Source organism: Charadrius vociferus, unplaced genomic scaffold (genome assembly GCF_000708025.1).
Source record: "Charadrius vociferus isolate BGI_N301 unplaced genomic scaffold, ASM70802v2 scaffold141, whole genome shotgun sequence".
In the NCBI taxonomy this organism is placed as follows: domain Eukaryota; kingdom Metazoa; phylum Chordata; class Aves; order Charadriiformes; family Charadriidae; genus Charadrius; species Charadrius vociferus.
In genome coordinates, this window is record NW_009647743.1 from 3,151,680 (window position 1) to 3,162,741 (window position 11,062).

Sequence of the window (11,062 nt, forward strand, 5' to 3'; positions counted from 1 at the left end):
GCAGCACTGCAGGGGGGTCTCCCCAGAGCAGAGCGCAGCAGAGGGGCACAATCCCCCCTCGCCCTGCTGGCCACGCTGCTGGGGATGCAGCCCGGGGTGCCGGGGGCTCGCTGGGCTGCCAGCACACACTGCCGGCTCATGGGGAGCTTCTCACCCACCAACACCCCCAGGTGCTTCTCCTCAGGGCTGCTCTCAACCCATTCTCCACCCAGCCTGGAGTTGTGCTTGGGATTGCCCCGACCCACGTGCAGGACCTTGCCCTTGGCCTTGTTGAGCTTCATGAGGTTGGCACAGGCCCACCTCTCCAGCCTGTCCAGGTCCCTCTGGATGGCATCCCTCCCCTCCAGTGTGTCAACCATGCCACACAGCTTGGTGTCGTTGGCAAACGTGCTGAGGGTGTCACTCAATCCCACTGGTCATATTTGCATGTGATCCTTTAATGTAATAAACTGCTCTTGATGTCATGTTTTTCTTGTTTTAAATCACAAAGTTTAACAACAATTTTAGAAATCCAAATCCAACATTGTATGTAGTGTGCAGGTTTAGCTCCTAGTAAAGAAGACCATTTAATTTCCTTCTGAATTAGGCTGCTGGCTGGACAGGAGTCTAAGTTCCCAACCATGAAATGTCTTAAATCACTCCTATGGTACTGTTTTTTAGTATTGAACTGTAGGAGGGCTTTGATCAAGGAAGGTTTGATGGTAGTGAAAAAAAAGCCCGATAATAATAGTAACAAAATAATAAATATGAGCAGGTACTATCAGCCCCTACAGAACGATGAAGAGAAGATAAGGATAAAGACTGAGATAACTTTCATGAAAATTATCTCATACTTTGGAAAGGTGAAGGCAGTATTCAACTTCTTATCTGTGTTGCCCTTAATTTGCGCAGGGTGTAGTTCTGACCTAGAGCGTAGGCTTGTTCTGGGAACTCAACAGCCACTCCGTCACAAACTGTCGTGCTCGTTCTAACCTCTAGTCTCCCTGTATGTTAACGAATTGTTTGGTGGTACAGTCTCAGCAAGACTGATACTGTCTACTTTTTGCTATGTATATCACGCATCAATGCATTAAACATCGTTTATGATTTAGATTTCACAGAAGTTATTATGACATCTCACTGTGAGAATACGGCTGAATTTTCCCGAGACGAAATGAATCCTGTAAGTCATCATTTGCCTTTCAGAGGCCCTATTTTAGGCCATATACTGTACATAAATAAACATTCAGATTTAAAATATAAGAAGTCCGTTTAGTGTGGCTTAAAATTTAAATGTCTACATTTCCCCATTACAGAATCTTTGAGTGTGAAATTGAAAAGTAAATTTTAATATTCTTAGTCAGTGAAGTTCATCCAACAATTTGTTAGATTGCAAAGAATCTTATTTAAAAGCATAATCCTACAGAATAAACAGAAAACTAAATTTCCATTGCCTGTACTTGCTTAAACGGTTGGTATAGATTTCATTAATTAAAAAGTAATACAAGTGTTAAAGAAGAAAATAACAGGCAGCAATATTTACTGAAACTTTGTCAGATTTCTATACACAGAGGGATCTGTCCTGAAGGACAAGCAGGCGACGAGGCCCAGTCAGTATCTGTTCATGAAAGGCAGGTCCTGCTTGACTAACCTGATCTCCTCCTATGACAAGGTGACCCGCTTAGTGGATGAGGGAAAGGCTGTGGATGTTGTTTACCCGGACTTTAGTAAAGCCCTTGACGCCATTTCCCACAGCATTCTCCTGGAGAAACTGGCTGCTTGTGGTTTGGATGGGTGTACTCTTCTCTGGGTAAAAAACTGGCTGGATGGCCGTGCCCAGAGGGTGGTGGGGAATGGAGTTAACTCCAGTTGGTGTCTGGTCACAAGTGGTGTCCCCCAGGGCTCGGTGCTGGGGCCAGTTCTCTTTAATATCTTTATCAATGGCCTGGACGAGGGGATTGAGTGTACCCTCAGTATGGTCACAGATGACACCAAGTTGGGCAGGAGTGTTGATATGGCTCTACAGAGGGATCTGGCCAGGCTGGATCAATGGGCTGAGGCCAATGGTATGAGGTTCAACAAAAAAAAACAGTGTGCCCAGGTGGCCAAGAAGGCCAACAGCATCCTGGCCTGTGTCAGCAATAGTGTGGCCAGCAGGACTGGGGCAGCGATGGTTCCCCTGTACTCGGCACTGGTGAGGCCCCACCTCGAGAGCTGTGTTCAGTTTTGGGCCCCTCAGGACAAGACAGACATTGAGGTGTTGGAGCGTGTCCAGAGAAGGGCAACGGAACTGGTGAGGGGTCTGGAGCACACGTCTGATGAGGAGCGGCTGAGGGCCCTGGGGGTGTTCAGCCTGGAGATTAAGACAAATTTCTTCACTGCAAGGTTGTCCAGCACTGGAAGAGGCTGCCCAGGGCAGTGGTGGAATCACCATCCCTGGAGGTATTTAAAAGACATGTAGATGTGGTGCTGAGGGACATGGGTTAGTGGTGGCCTTGACGGTGCTAGGTTAATGGTTGGCCTTGATCTTAAAGGTCTTTTCTAACCTAAACGATTCTATGATCCTATGATTGTGTCACATCTTCTCCTATACATAGGATTATTGTAAGAACAAGATTAACTTCACAAATGAAAACACATGAAATTCAATTTGAACACAAAACCCCACTATTTTTTACTGTGGATTTGGCCAAACACTGGAACGGGTTGTCCAGAGAGGTTGTGGAGTCTCCATCTGTGGAAACACTCAAAACCTGACTGGACACAGTCCTGGGCAACCGAGCCTAGTTCACCCTGCTTGAGCAGGAGCATTGGATGAGATGATCCAACCTCAACCATTTTGTGATTCTATCATGACATGGGGTCAGTAATAATGGAATATATGAATGAAGGACAAGAACAGTTCAGCGTTAAATGCTTGTTAAACAAGTCACTCTGCCGGGATCAGGCCTATCAGTGTTGCAGACTCTGCAAATTCAGGCAAATATGTCCCCAAGCTGTTTCTGTACACACTTCTATGACATGTTACTGACCTTTTGCAATCTTTTTCTGACGGGAAATGAATCTTGATATCAAAGGCTCATGGAACAATAACAGTATGGCTGTTTCTTGGTTATTGCAATGGAACGCTGTCAACAGCAGGGTTTATGAGCCTGATAAATGTGCGTTTATGCAGAATAGGGAAAAGGCCACATTTGCATTGAAATTCAATTTTTAATTGTCCTTATTCTTTATTGATGCTTGGTGAATTGGGCCTATAAAGAACCATTTTTAAGCAGAATGAGATTTGACAAATAGTATAGCTGTGTAAACAATTTCAGTAATTATGGCAGCAATTATTCTCTCTTCTATCTCTTGGTAGCTTTAAAAAGGGGAGAGAGAAAGTGACAAGAGAGCAGCCTGAGAAACCCCGGGGAGAGCACAGCAAGATCAAAGTCAGAGAAGCCAGATATCAAAAATCTATGCAACACAGGTTCAGCACAATAAGATAAACGTTGTCCCTATCCTGAGTTTCAAAGAGGAAAACCTTTCTTACTCAGAGAAATCAATAGACGCAAATTAATTAAACACATCGGAAAAATGCCACCCACACAAAAACTTTAAACACGAGCATACAAAGTTGCGCAGTCACAAAATAGTATACACCACCCTATTATTTATACAACCTCGAGAAATCATACCGGCATTATTCTCTCTTCAGGCTCTGTTAGAAAAATCAATCATTGCTGAGGATGATAATGAGGACACACCGGCAGCCAGAGATTAACTCTTCAGATAAGTTTTGCTGTCTTCTGCAGAGGCCTGGTCACACAGCGGGGCTTTTCATCTGAAATTATTGACATTTTCAGGGCAGGGGGAGAGGAAACACATTCTCGCTGCACCGGTGCTGCTGAGAGTATGATCTCTAAAAAAACACAGGTGTACTGCACACAAGTATACAAGAGAGATCAGATTATGATAATATTTCTTCCTAGACCTAAATCTCATTAATCATCCAGTATCCAAAGTGCAATAACTCTGTCCCGACAGAGCACTACTTGCCAGTTTCTCGTTTCACACTAACTACGAGCGGGGCCACTGGGAGGACTGGCACGCACTGACTGCGGAGAGCAGCGTCCCGAGCACGCCAGCGAATTCCTCCTCGGAAGAGAAAGCTCTGGAACCACTTAGAAAGAAGACAAAATGGCAACCACTTACTTTAGGAGCTTAAAATACAATGCAGAAGACAGAGAGAGAAAAACGTAGGCAATAAAACAACGAAATGAATCTTGCAAGCAGAAAAGAAGCCTCCGAATTCAGAAGCAAAAAAAATAATAGCTTTAACAGATGAACAGCAACAGAAAAAAGTATCTTTATGACTACAACAGAAAATGTTAGTACCCTAGAGAATACTTTATTGGTGAGAAGCTAAACTAATTTACAAATTTCTTGGTCCTCCAGCTTTTTGTTTTTCTGAAACTCAGGAATACTTAGGAAACACAGAGAAAAAAGAGAAATATTTTCATTATCTGTCCATTAAGAAGATTCAGAGAGCTGCTAGACACGGAGAACGGTACATCTTACCCAGCAAATCAAACCTGAATAATTCCATTAATTCTTAAACCAAAGCTAAAGCAGTTTTACTTACTTGATTTTTCCCCTGCCCCTAGTCTTGTACAAAACACTGAAAAGTTACGTGACACTGCAAAGAAAGACGGCGCATGGAGGTGTGTGGCCCTCGGTAGAGAAGAGCCGGACTGGAGGACCCTGCCCCAGAGAGCGCCCCGCGTTTAAAGCCGAGCTACGCGACGCAGAGGGTACGTTCGCCTCCGTGGGCATCAGCCCCGGCACAGCTTTGCCCCTCGGTGCGTTCTCAAGCAGAGCAGGGCAGCAAACCCCGCGCAAAGGAAGGCGGTGTCTGCGGGCAGGGTTTGACCGAGACTGGGCTCTGGGAGCCCGGCCACGCGTCAGAGCCACCGCTGCACCAAGGACGCAGAATACAAACTCCGCAGCTTGTGGGTAAGACAAAATGCGACGAGAGGCTAATTGTGCACCCAGCCTGACTCATCAGAGCATCGCATCCCCCGGAAAGAAAAGAGAGCATTTTGCAGGCATCCCGCCCCGGCGGGGACTTACAGACGAGATTTACAGGAGGACCAGCTAAAGAGTCAGAGGTGATCCGCCTGCACAGCAGATCCTCACCGAAAGCAATCATTTAGCTCCTGGCTGGACACCCCTTCAAACGTACCGCTCTGCTAACACAGAACTAACTCTCCAGGAACTCAAAGACTCCGAATATTTAGCGTCAGGCAGCTGACACCGCGGTTGCCTTTCTGCGCCGCGGACTCACTTTTGCCACTCCGAAGCGCGGTGCGGCAGCCTCGCGCCCATCGGGGAGAGCAAGAGCTCCTGCGGAGAGGGGTCCCCATCACGGCCCCCCTCCGTCGGCCGCAGCAGCCGCCTCTAGAACCGTTGTTACCTCCACCCCCAGCACACACCTGCACCCCTTCCGCACACACAGCTCAGGGAACAGGTTACTCTTATACGGCAATATTATTATTAATTACCTGTCCGGATTACCAGTGAAGATGTGTTTAATTAGGCCATGCCAGTATGGACTACCGCATGACTAAATTATAATTAATCTCTTAAAAGCTCGGAGAGCTGATGTGTAGGGTAGTCTAATGGTAGAAAATAAAACTTAATGAAGCACAGTTAAGCATATGAGAATGCTAATATTATCGGAGAATAACAAACAGATTGCAATATTGAGAACAAGAGTCTAATTACTATGATTTTGAATTTTTAATACCGATCAGAAATTTAATCCTAGCCCTCCCCTTGTAACACAAATAACTGGATTTAATTGCATAGCTTTTATTCTGAGGGATGAAGAACTGCGCTTCTTATTCACACCCACGTTTTTATCTCTTGCCATTTCATTACATTTGACCTGTTTCCTATGATGCCTTCTCCCTCCCCAAGTCCTACAACATACTGTGAATCAGTTCATTTAAAGACATGACGAACACCATTGTCTTTGTCTCCGATTCTCTCTGGAACATGTTTTGGTTGTTTTTTTTTTTTTTTCTGGAGAATACCTTGCTGATGATGCACCAGTTTTCAAATCAAGACAGCATTCCTGATACGTCATTTAAAAAATAGATTTCTTTCACAATCTGGCAATCAGATACATTCATTGTAAATTACTAATATGTGCATTCTTAAACGCGCAAAATATTAACAGAAACCAAGCACTACAAACTCCAGAAGACAAACAGATGCCAACTTCTGATAGTATTTGATTTCCCTAGCCTTTTGACTTATCTACACCTCATTTATACCTAAGAATCTCAGCAGCAAAGTACTGAGATAACATTGCATCAAATCATATTTTTAAAATTAGCTAGTTAAGGCTAAAACCAGTAGAGACGGTTGGTGAGAGCAATAATGCAATGTATACACGTTTTTGCTAGATGGCTGAGGTAAGGGGTTAATTAATCACAATAAGAGTTGATGGGCTTCTGTGTTTAAAGATTAAGGACGGAACATTTTGTACTAACAACAAATATATGAGGAGAAATTGTAGGAAAGATGATGGATGCTAACTATTTGCGGTATCAGCAAGGTTTAGTCAGGTGCTGTAACCAGGTCACAGCATTCACTTGTGTCCTTACAAACCATTTTTGCCATTTGGATGGTATTCAGGACCTAAAGACCTTCACATAATCACTTTCAATGTGCTATAAGGCATTCAAGAGATTATGACCTATAGGAGAACATGACTACAGACATGGAACAGTTCCAGAAAGGCTCAGAAACATCTGACTAACCCCAAACGGAGAAAAATCGCAATGTCTCCCCGTAGCATATCATTTCTGTTCAAGAGAGTTTATCACGTGCATGGTGCCAGTAAGGCTTAGTAAAATTGATACAACGCTGCCTGCGCCCCAAAGTGACAAGGAGATCAAGATTCCTACAGAGGTGAGTTTGACAGAGAAATTTGTATTTCGCTTGTCCTATAGAAGCCACCTGAGAGCTCTCTAGTTAACAAAGGAAAGCTACAAAAAAAAGATGAATATTTTAAAGATACTGAAATATTAGGTCTCTGTGACAGTGTCCACCAAATCTGAAGTTATCACAGATATCTGGTAAAAGTCTTCTAAAATTGTTCAGCAAAACCCCGGGGGGGGGTGCATCTCACAGAGCAACGCCCACGATATGATTATGTGCCTGTACCATATTAATTACACTCAGAGAGAATCCTCGGCGTTCGCAGTAGTCCAGCAGCACAAACAATGTCTATTCACATGAAAACATGCCTTATGCAGGAAAAGTCCATGTTAAATAATACTGGCTGCAAACTTCTAGTATTATAACCAGGCAGGTCCTAACAAACATTTCCTAGAAAAAAGACATTGGTTTTTTTTTTTTTTTTTTTTTTTTTTTTTTTTCCCTTTTACAAATACAACTCCACAGTTCGATTCCTTCAGAAACGGTGCTGCTAAGCAGGACTCACAACTGACGGCTTGTTCAAAAAGGAAAGGACCGACACACATCTGTCTGACACCACATCAAAAGCAGAGACTGCTTAGACATATAATCATTTCTGTCATTAGCTGATCAATAGCAATCAAGGCCTGAGAGTCCCTACTGCTCCTTCAAGCTCAGTGTGTGTGTCTGTAACAGGAAACACCACTCACTGACATAAACCATCGGCTTACAAACGTCCAAGGTTGCCCACACACAGACATACTCCAGGGAAAGGAATATGTAATTTCAAAATTAAGAGACGTGACCCTGGGCACACACTGAGTAAATCTCAGACAACGTGCACGTCCATCAGCCTGAGAAAGCTTCATCTCAGGAGATGACAGCCAGAGCTGAGGCTTTTCTTGAAAAGAGCGTGATTTCAAGACACTAAAGCAAGGCACCTTGGGAGAGTCACTGAAAGCGAGTTCAGATATCAGTTATCATACCAGAATGGTTTATATCAATGTCAAACCAGAATGGTTTGGGTTGGAAGGCACCTTAAAGATCACCTAGTCCCCCCCCTGCCCTGGGCAGGGCCACCTCCCACCAGCCCAGGTTGCTCCAAGCCCCGTCCAACCTGGCCTTGAACACCTCCAGGGATGGGGCAGCCACAGCTTCTCGGGGCAATTATAGGTGTTGGAAATGTTGCACTGTATTAATGATATGGATATAATATGCTATTGATATGAAGAAGCCTCAATATGAAAATTTTGTTGAAATCCTTCTGAAACTGTTACTTCATACATATTGTGCAAGGTCCATCAACCAGAACTAAGACCCTGAATTGAATTTGGCTGCTGCCCAATTCCTAACTTCTGAATGGCACACGAACAACATGGGACACCCCTGGCTCTTCTTCAAGATACTTCAAGACCGACCAGAGGTCACGTACATGATGGACACAGCCAACATAAAGCCAACAGACCTAAGATGGTCTGCTAAGGGCAGGCTGAGTACTGAGTTCGGCCCTTGGCACGGCGCTGTGCCCAAACAGTGGACAGAGAGCAGGGAATCTCCATAGTGAGGGACATTTGCCCCTCAGCGGCCATCTAGACCTACTCCAATCGGTAAGATGACTGGGCAGGGCTACAACAGGTCTCCTCTTATCCACCTCCGTGACGGCAGTGGAGGTAACTGAAAATTTTTCTCAGCGCATTCTCTGGAACTGCCTCTTTATTACGGCAAAGTGAGCTAGAAAATGTGGCGATTTGCCAGATGCCAGTATCCTCACAGAAAAACACAAGGAATGAAAACAAGTATTTTAATCCGTTGCATCTGGCACAAATCTACACAGTGGTTCAGAGGGCAATGGAAACTCTGAGTGGATTCTCGCCACTAAATGTCAGTCTTGCCATGAAGATTGGAAAGCTTTTGGAAGAAAAGGCAGAAAAGAACTGTTGTAATGAGGGTGTTCTCAGCAACCGGGATAACACAAGCTGCAATCTTTCTGATAGCTTTCATTAGTACTTTTTCACACCTTTGATTTCTATGGTCCACAAGAAACTTTGACTGATCGAGCTGCGCAATTGTAAATGACCTATCATAATGGTTAAATTCTTTCAGTGTGGCAAACAGTAGCAATATTTCAGGTAAATGAGCCTTCCCTCTCCCCTCCTCCAGCCACAACATGCTTTCCTTGCTGGCTTTTTTCCAAACGCATTTACTCCTGAAACAACTGATCCACGTTTTAAAACAAACTTTTAAAAGTATTACGCTAGTGGACCTCAAATATTTTAAAGAAAAGAATACGACACAGTGCTAGCCAACTTGTTGTCGGAGGAGCGTTCCTTACGCTGGTTTTCAGTTTGGGTGCCAGGGACTAACCCGAAAGCTGGGTCCTCAGACACGTCTCACAGGAGCTGCCAGAAGTACTTCAAGGCTCCTCCATTCAACGTGCAAAAATAAATTATCTGTCACAGGGATGAGTCCTTGGCCATTTTTCACAAATAGAAAGGCTTCAGGGAACTCGAAGAGGACTGTAGAGACAGCTGGGACAGTCGGCCTCTGCTCACACCTCCGTGACAGATGCTCTTTATCCTTGGAACCACCCTACTGGACTCAGCCTGACCCCCTCACGTTTTCCCACCTTTTTTCCCATCAACCGGTATTTCCGACAGTCTTTTCGAAAGCCATTTTTTTCACTTTCCTCCGCTTTGAGGAGGTTGTGGCCGTAACATCACGTTGTATCAAATTTTCTGAAGTAAATGCAGCTACTAGCAAGCCTTCTGGGAAATAATTATAATAAAAGAATTTATAGAAGCAGCACAGAGCAAATCAAATAGGGATTGAAGCTGCAGAAAAGGACAGTCTTTTACTCAGACATAATACACAAAGTGGCTGCTTATAAACTATGGGAAAAACTGTACACCATCAACTCAATAAACAGACCTCCTCAATTGTCAAGACACCCTAGGGAATAACACTATATTTAAGGAATACACAACGGCTTACGGGAATCTCTTCAGTGAGTTTATCAGAGGGGTTACTGCCCCACATTCTCAAAATATCCCATTTAGATCAACAGGATTCACTCAAAGACCACAGAGGCCCCATAATACTGAAGCAAGTAGAAATATCTAGGCTCAATACGAGTTTAGTATTACTAATAACTGATAATATCAAATTACTACAACAAAATACAAGACCTCTTATTTTACATAATAGACACCAAGTAATGTTACCAGGTATCTTAAAAGATGTCCTTAAAACCCAGTACTGCTAAATCAGTTTTCACCCTCTCAGCTCATCAAATGTATTAACTCTTCAATGTTCAGTTTCCTTCTGGGGAAGATAGGAACCATTTTCCCCACGTGGTGAAACAAGCAGCAAAACTGCCCGGTTTTGGGTTCCCCCCCAAAGATTACTGACGGAATCCCGTGTGGAGAACACTAGAGGCTCCTATAATAACCAGCTCCCTCAATAAGCACTTCTCCTTTCCCTGTGTTCTGCACGTTAACATCTGTATTCTGTCACGTGAAAACTATAGTGTCAAACCTGCGACGGTTTGCTGTGAGCTGTGAGCTTAGACATAAGCAAGTATGCCAAACTCAAGGCAATTTTTACAATATGAGTTTCATAAGCAGCCCCGCACAGACAATAATTACAAAGCAATGGCCCTTTTCCCTTTGGGCCAAATGGTCAAAAGGGGCTTTTTTGATGCATTTCAACTATTCCATTTTTAAATACTTGTTTAACTCCTAATTTTAAAATAAAAACATATTTCACAAAACATTTAAAACTTTGAAAAGTTTGTCAAATGTAAAACTTTTGCATTGGAGGAATTAAAATAAACCCTTTTTTTCTTTTATGTATTACTCTAGCTCCATAAAAACATCTTGTGCCACCCATTATGAAATGAAATAGTGGAAACTTTTGAGCAGGGATGACATTCAGAGGTTCTTGCACATCTAGACTTTAGAGAATCTTATGTTCTGTAATTCTTGTTGGTTTTTGGACAACTTAGCAACATCTGTTCCTGGGGAACTGTAATTGAGCACACTCATATAGGTCCAAAGTGAAAAACTGAGAAAATAATGACTATACTCTGGGACATTTGTTCCACTGAGAAATT

At 43.5% G+C, this 11,062-nt stretch overlaps 1 protein-coding gene across 1 annotated transcript in view; it reads right to left on the reverse strand.

The window, feature by feature from the left end:
- The window catches only part of GALNTL6 (polypeptide N-acetylgalactosaminyltransferase-like 6), a 312,073-nt gene that overhangs the window by 153,187 nt on the left and 147,824 nt on the right, over positions 1–11,062 (reverse strand). The gene's annotated exons all lie outside the window — the stretch shown is intronic.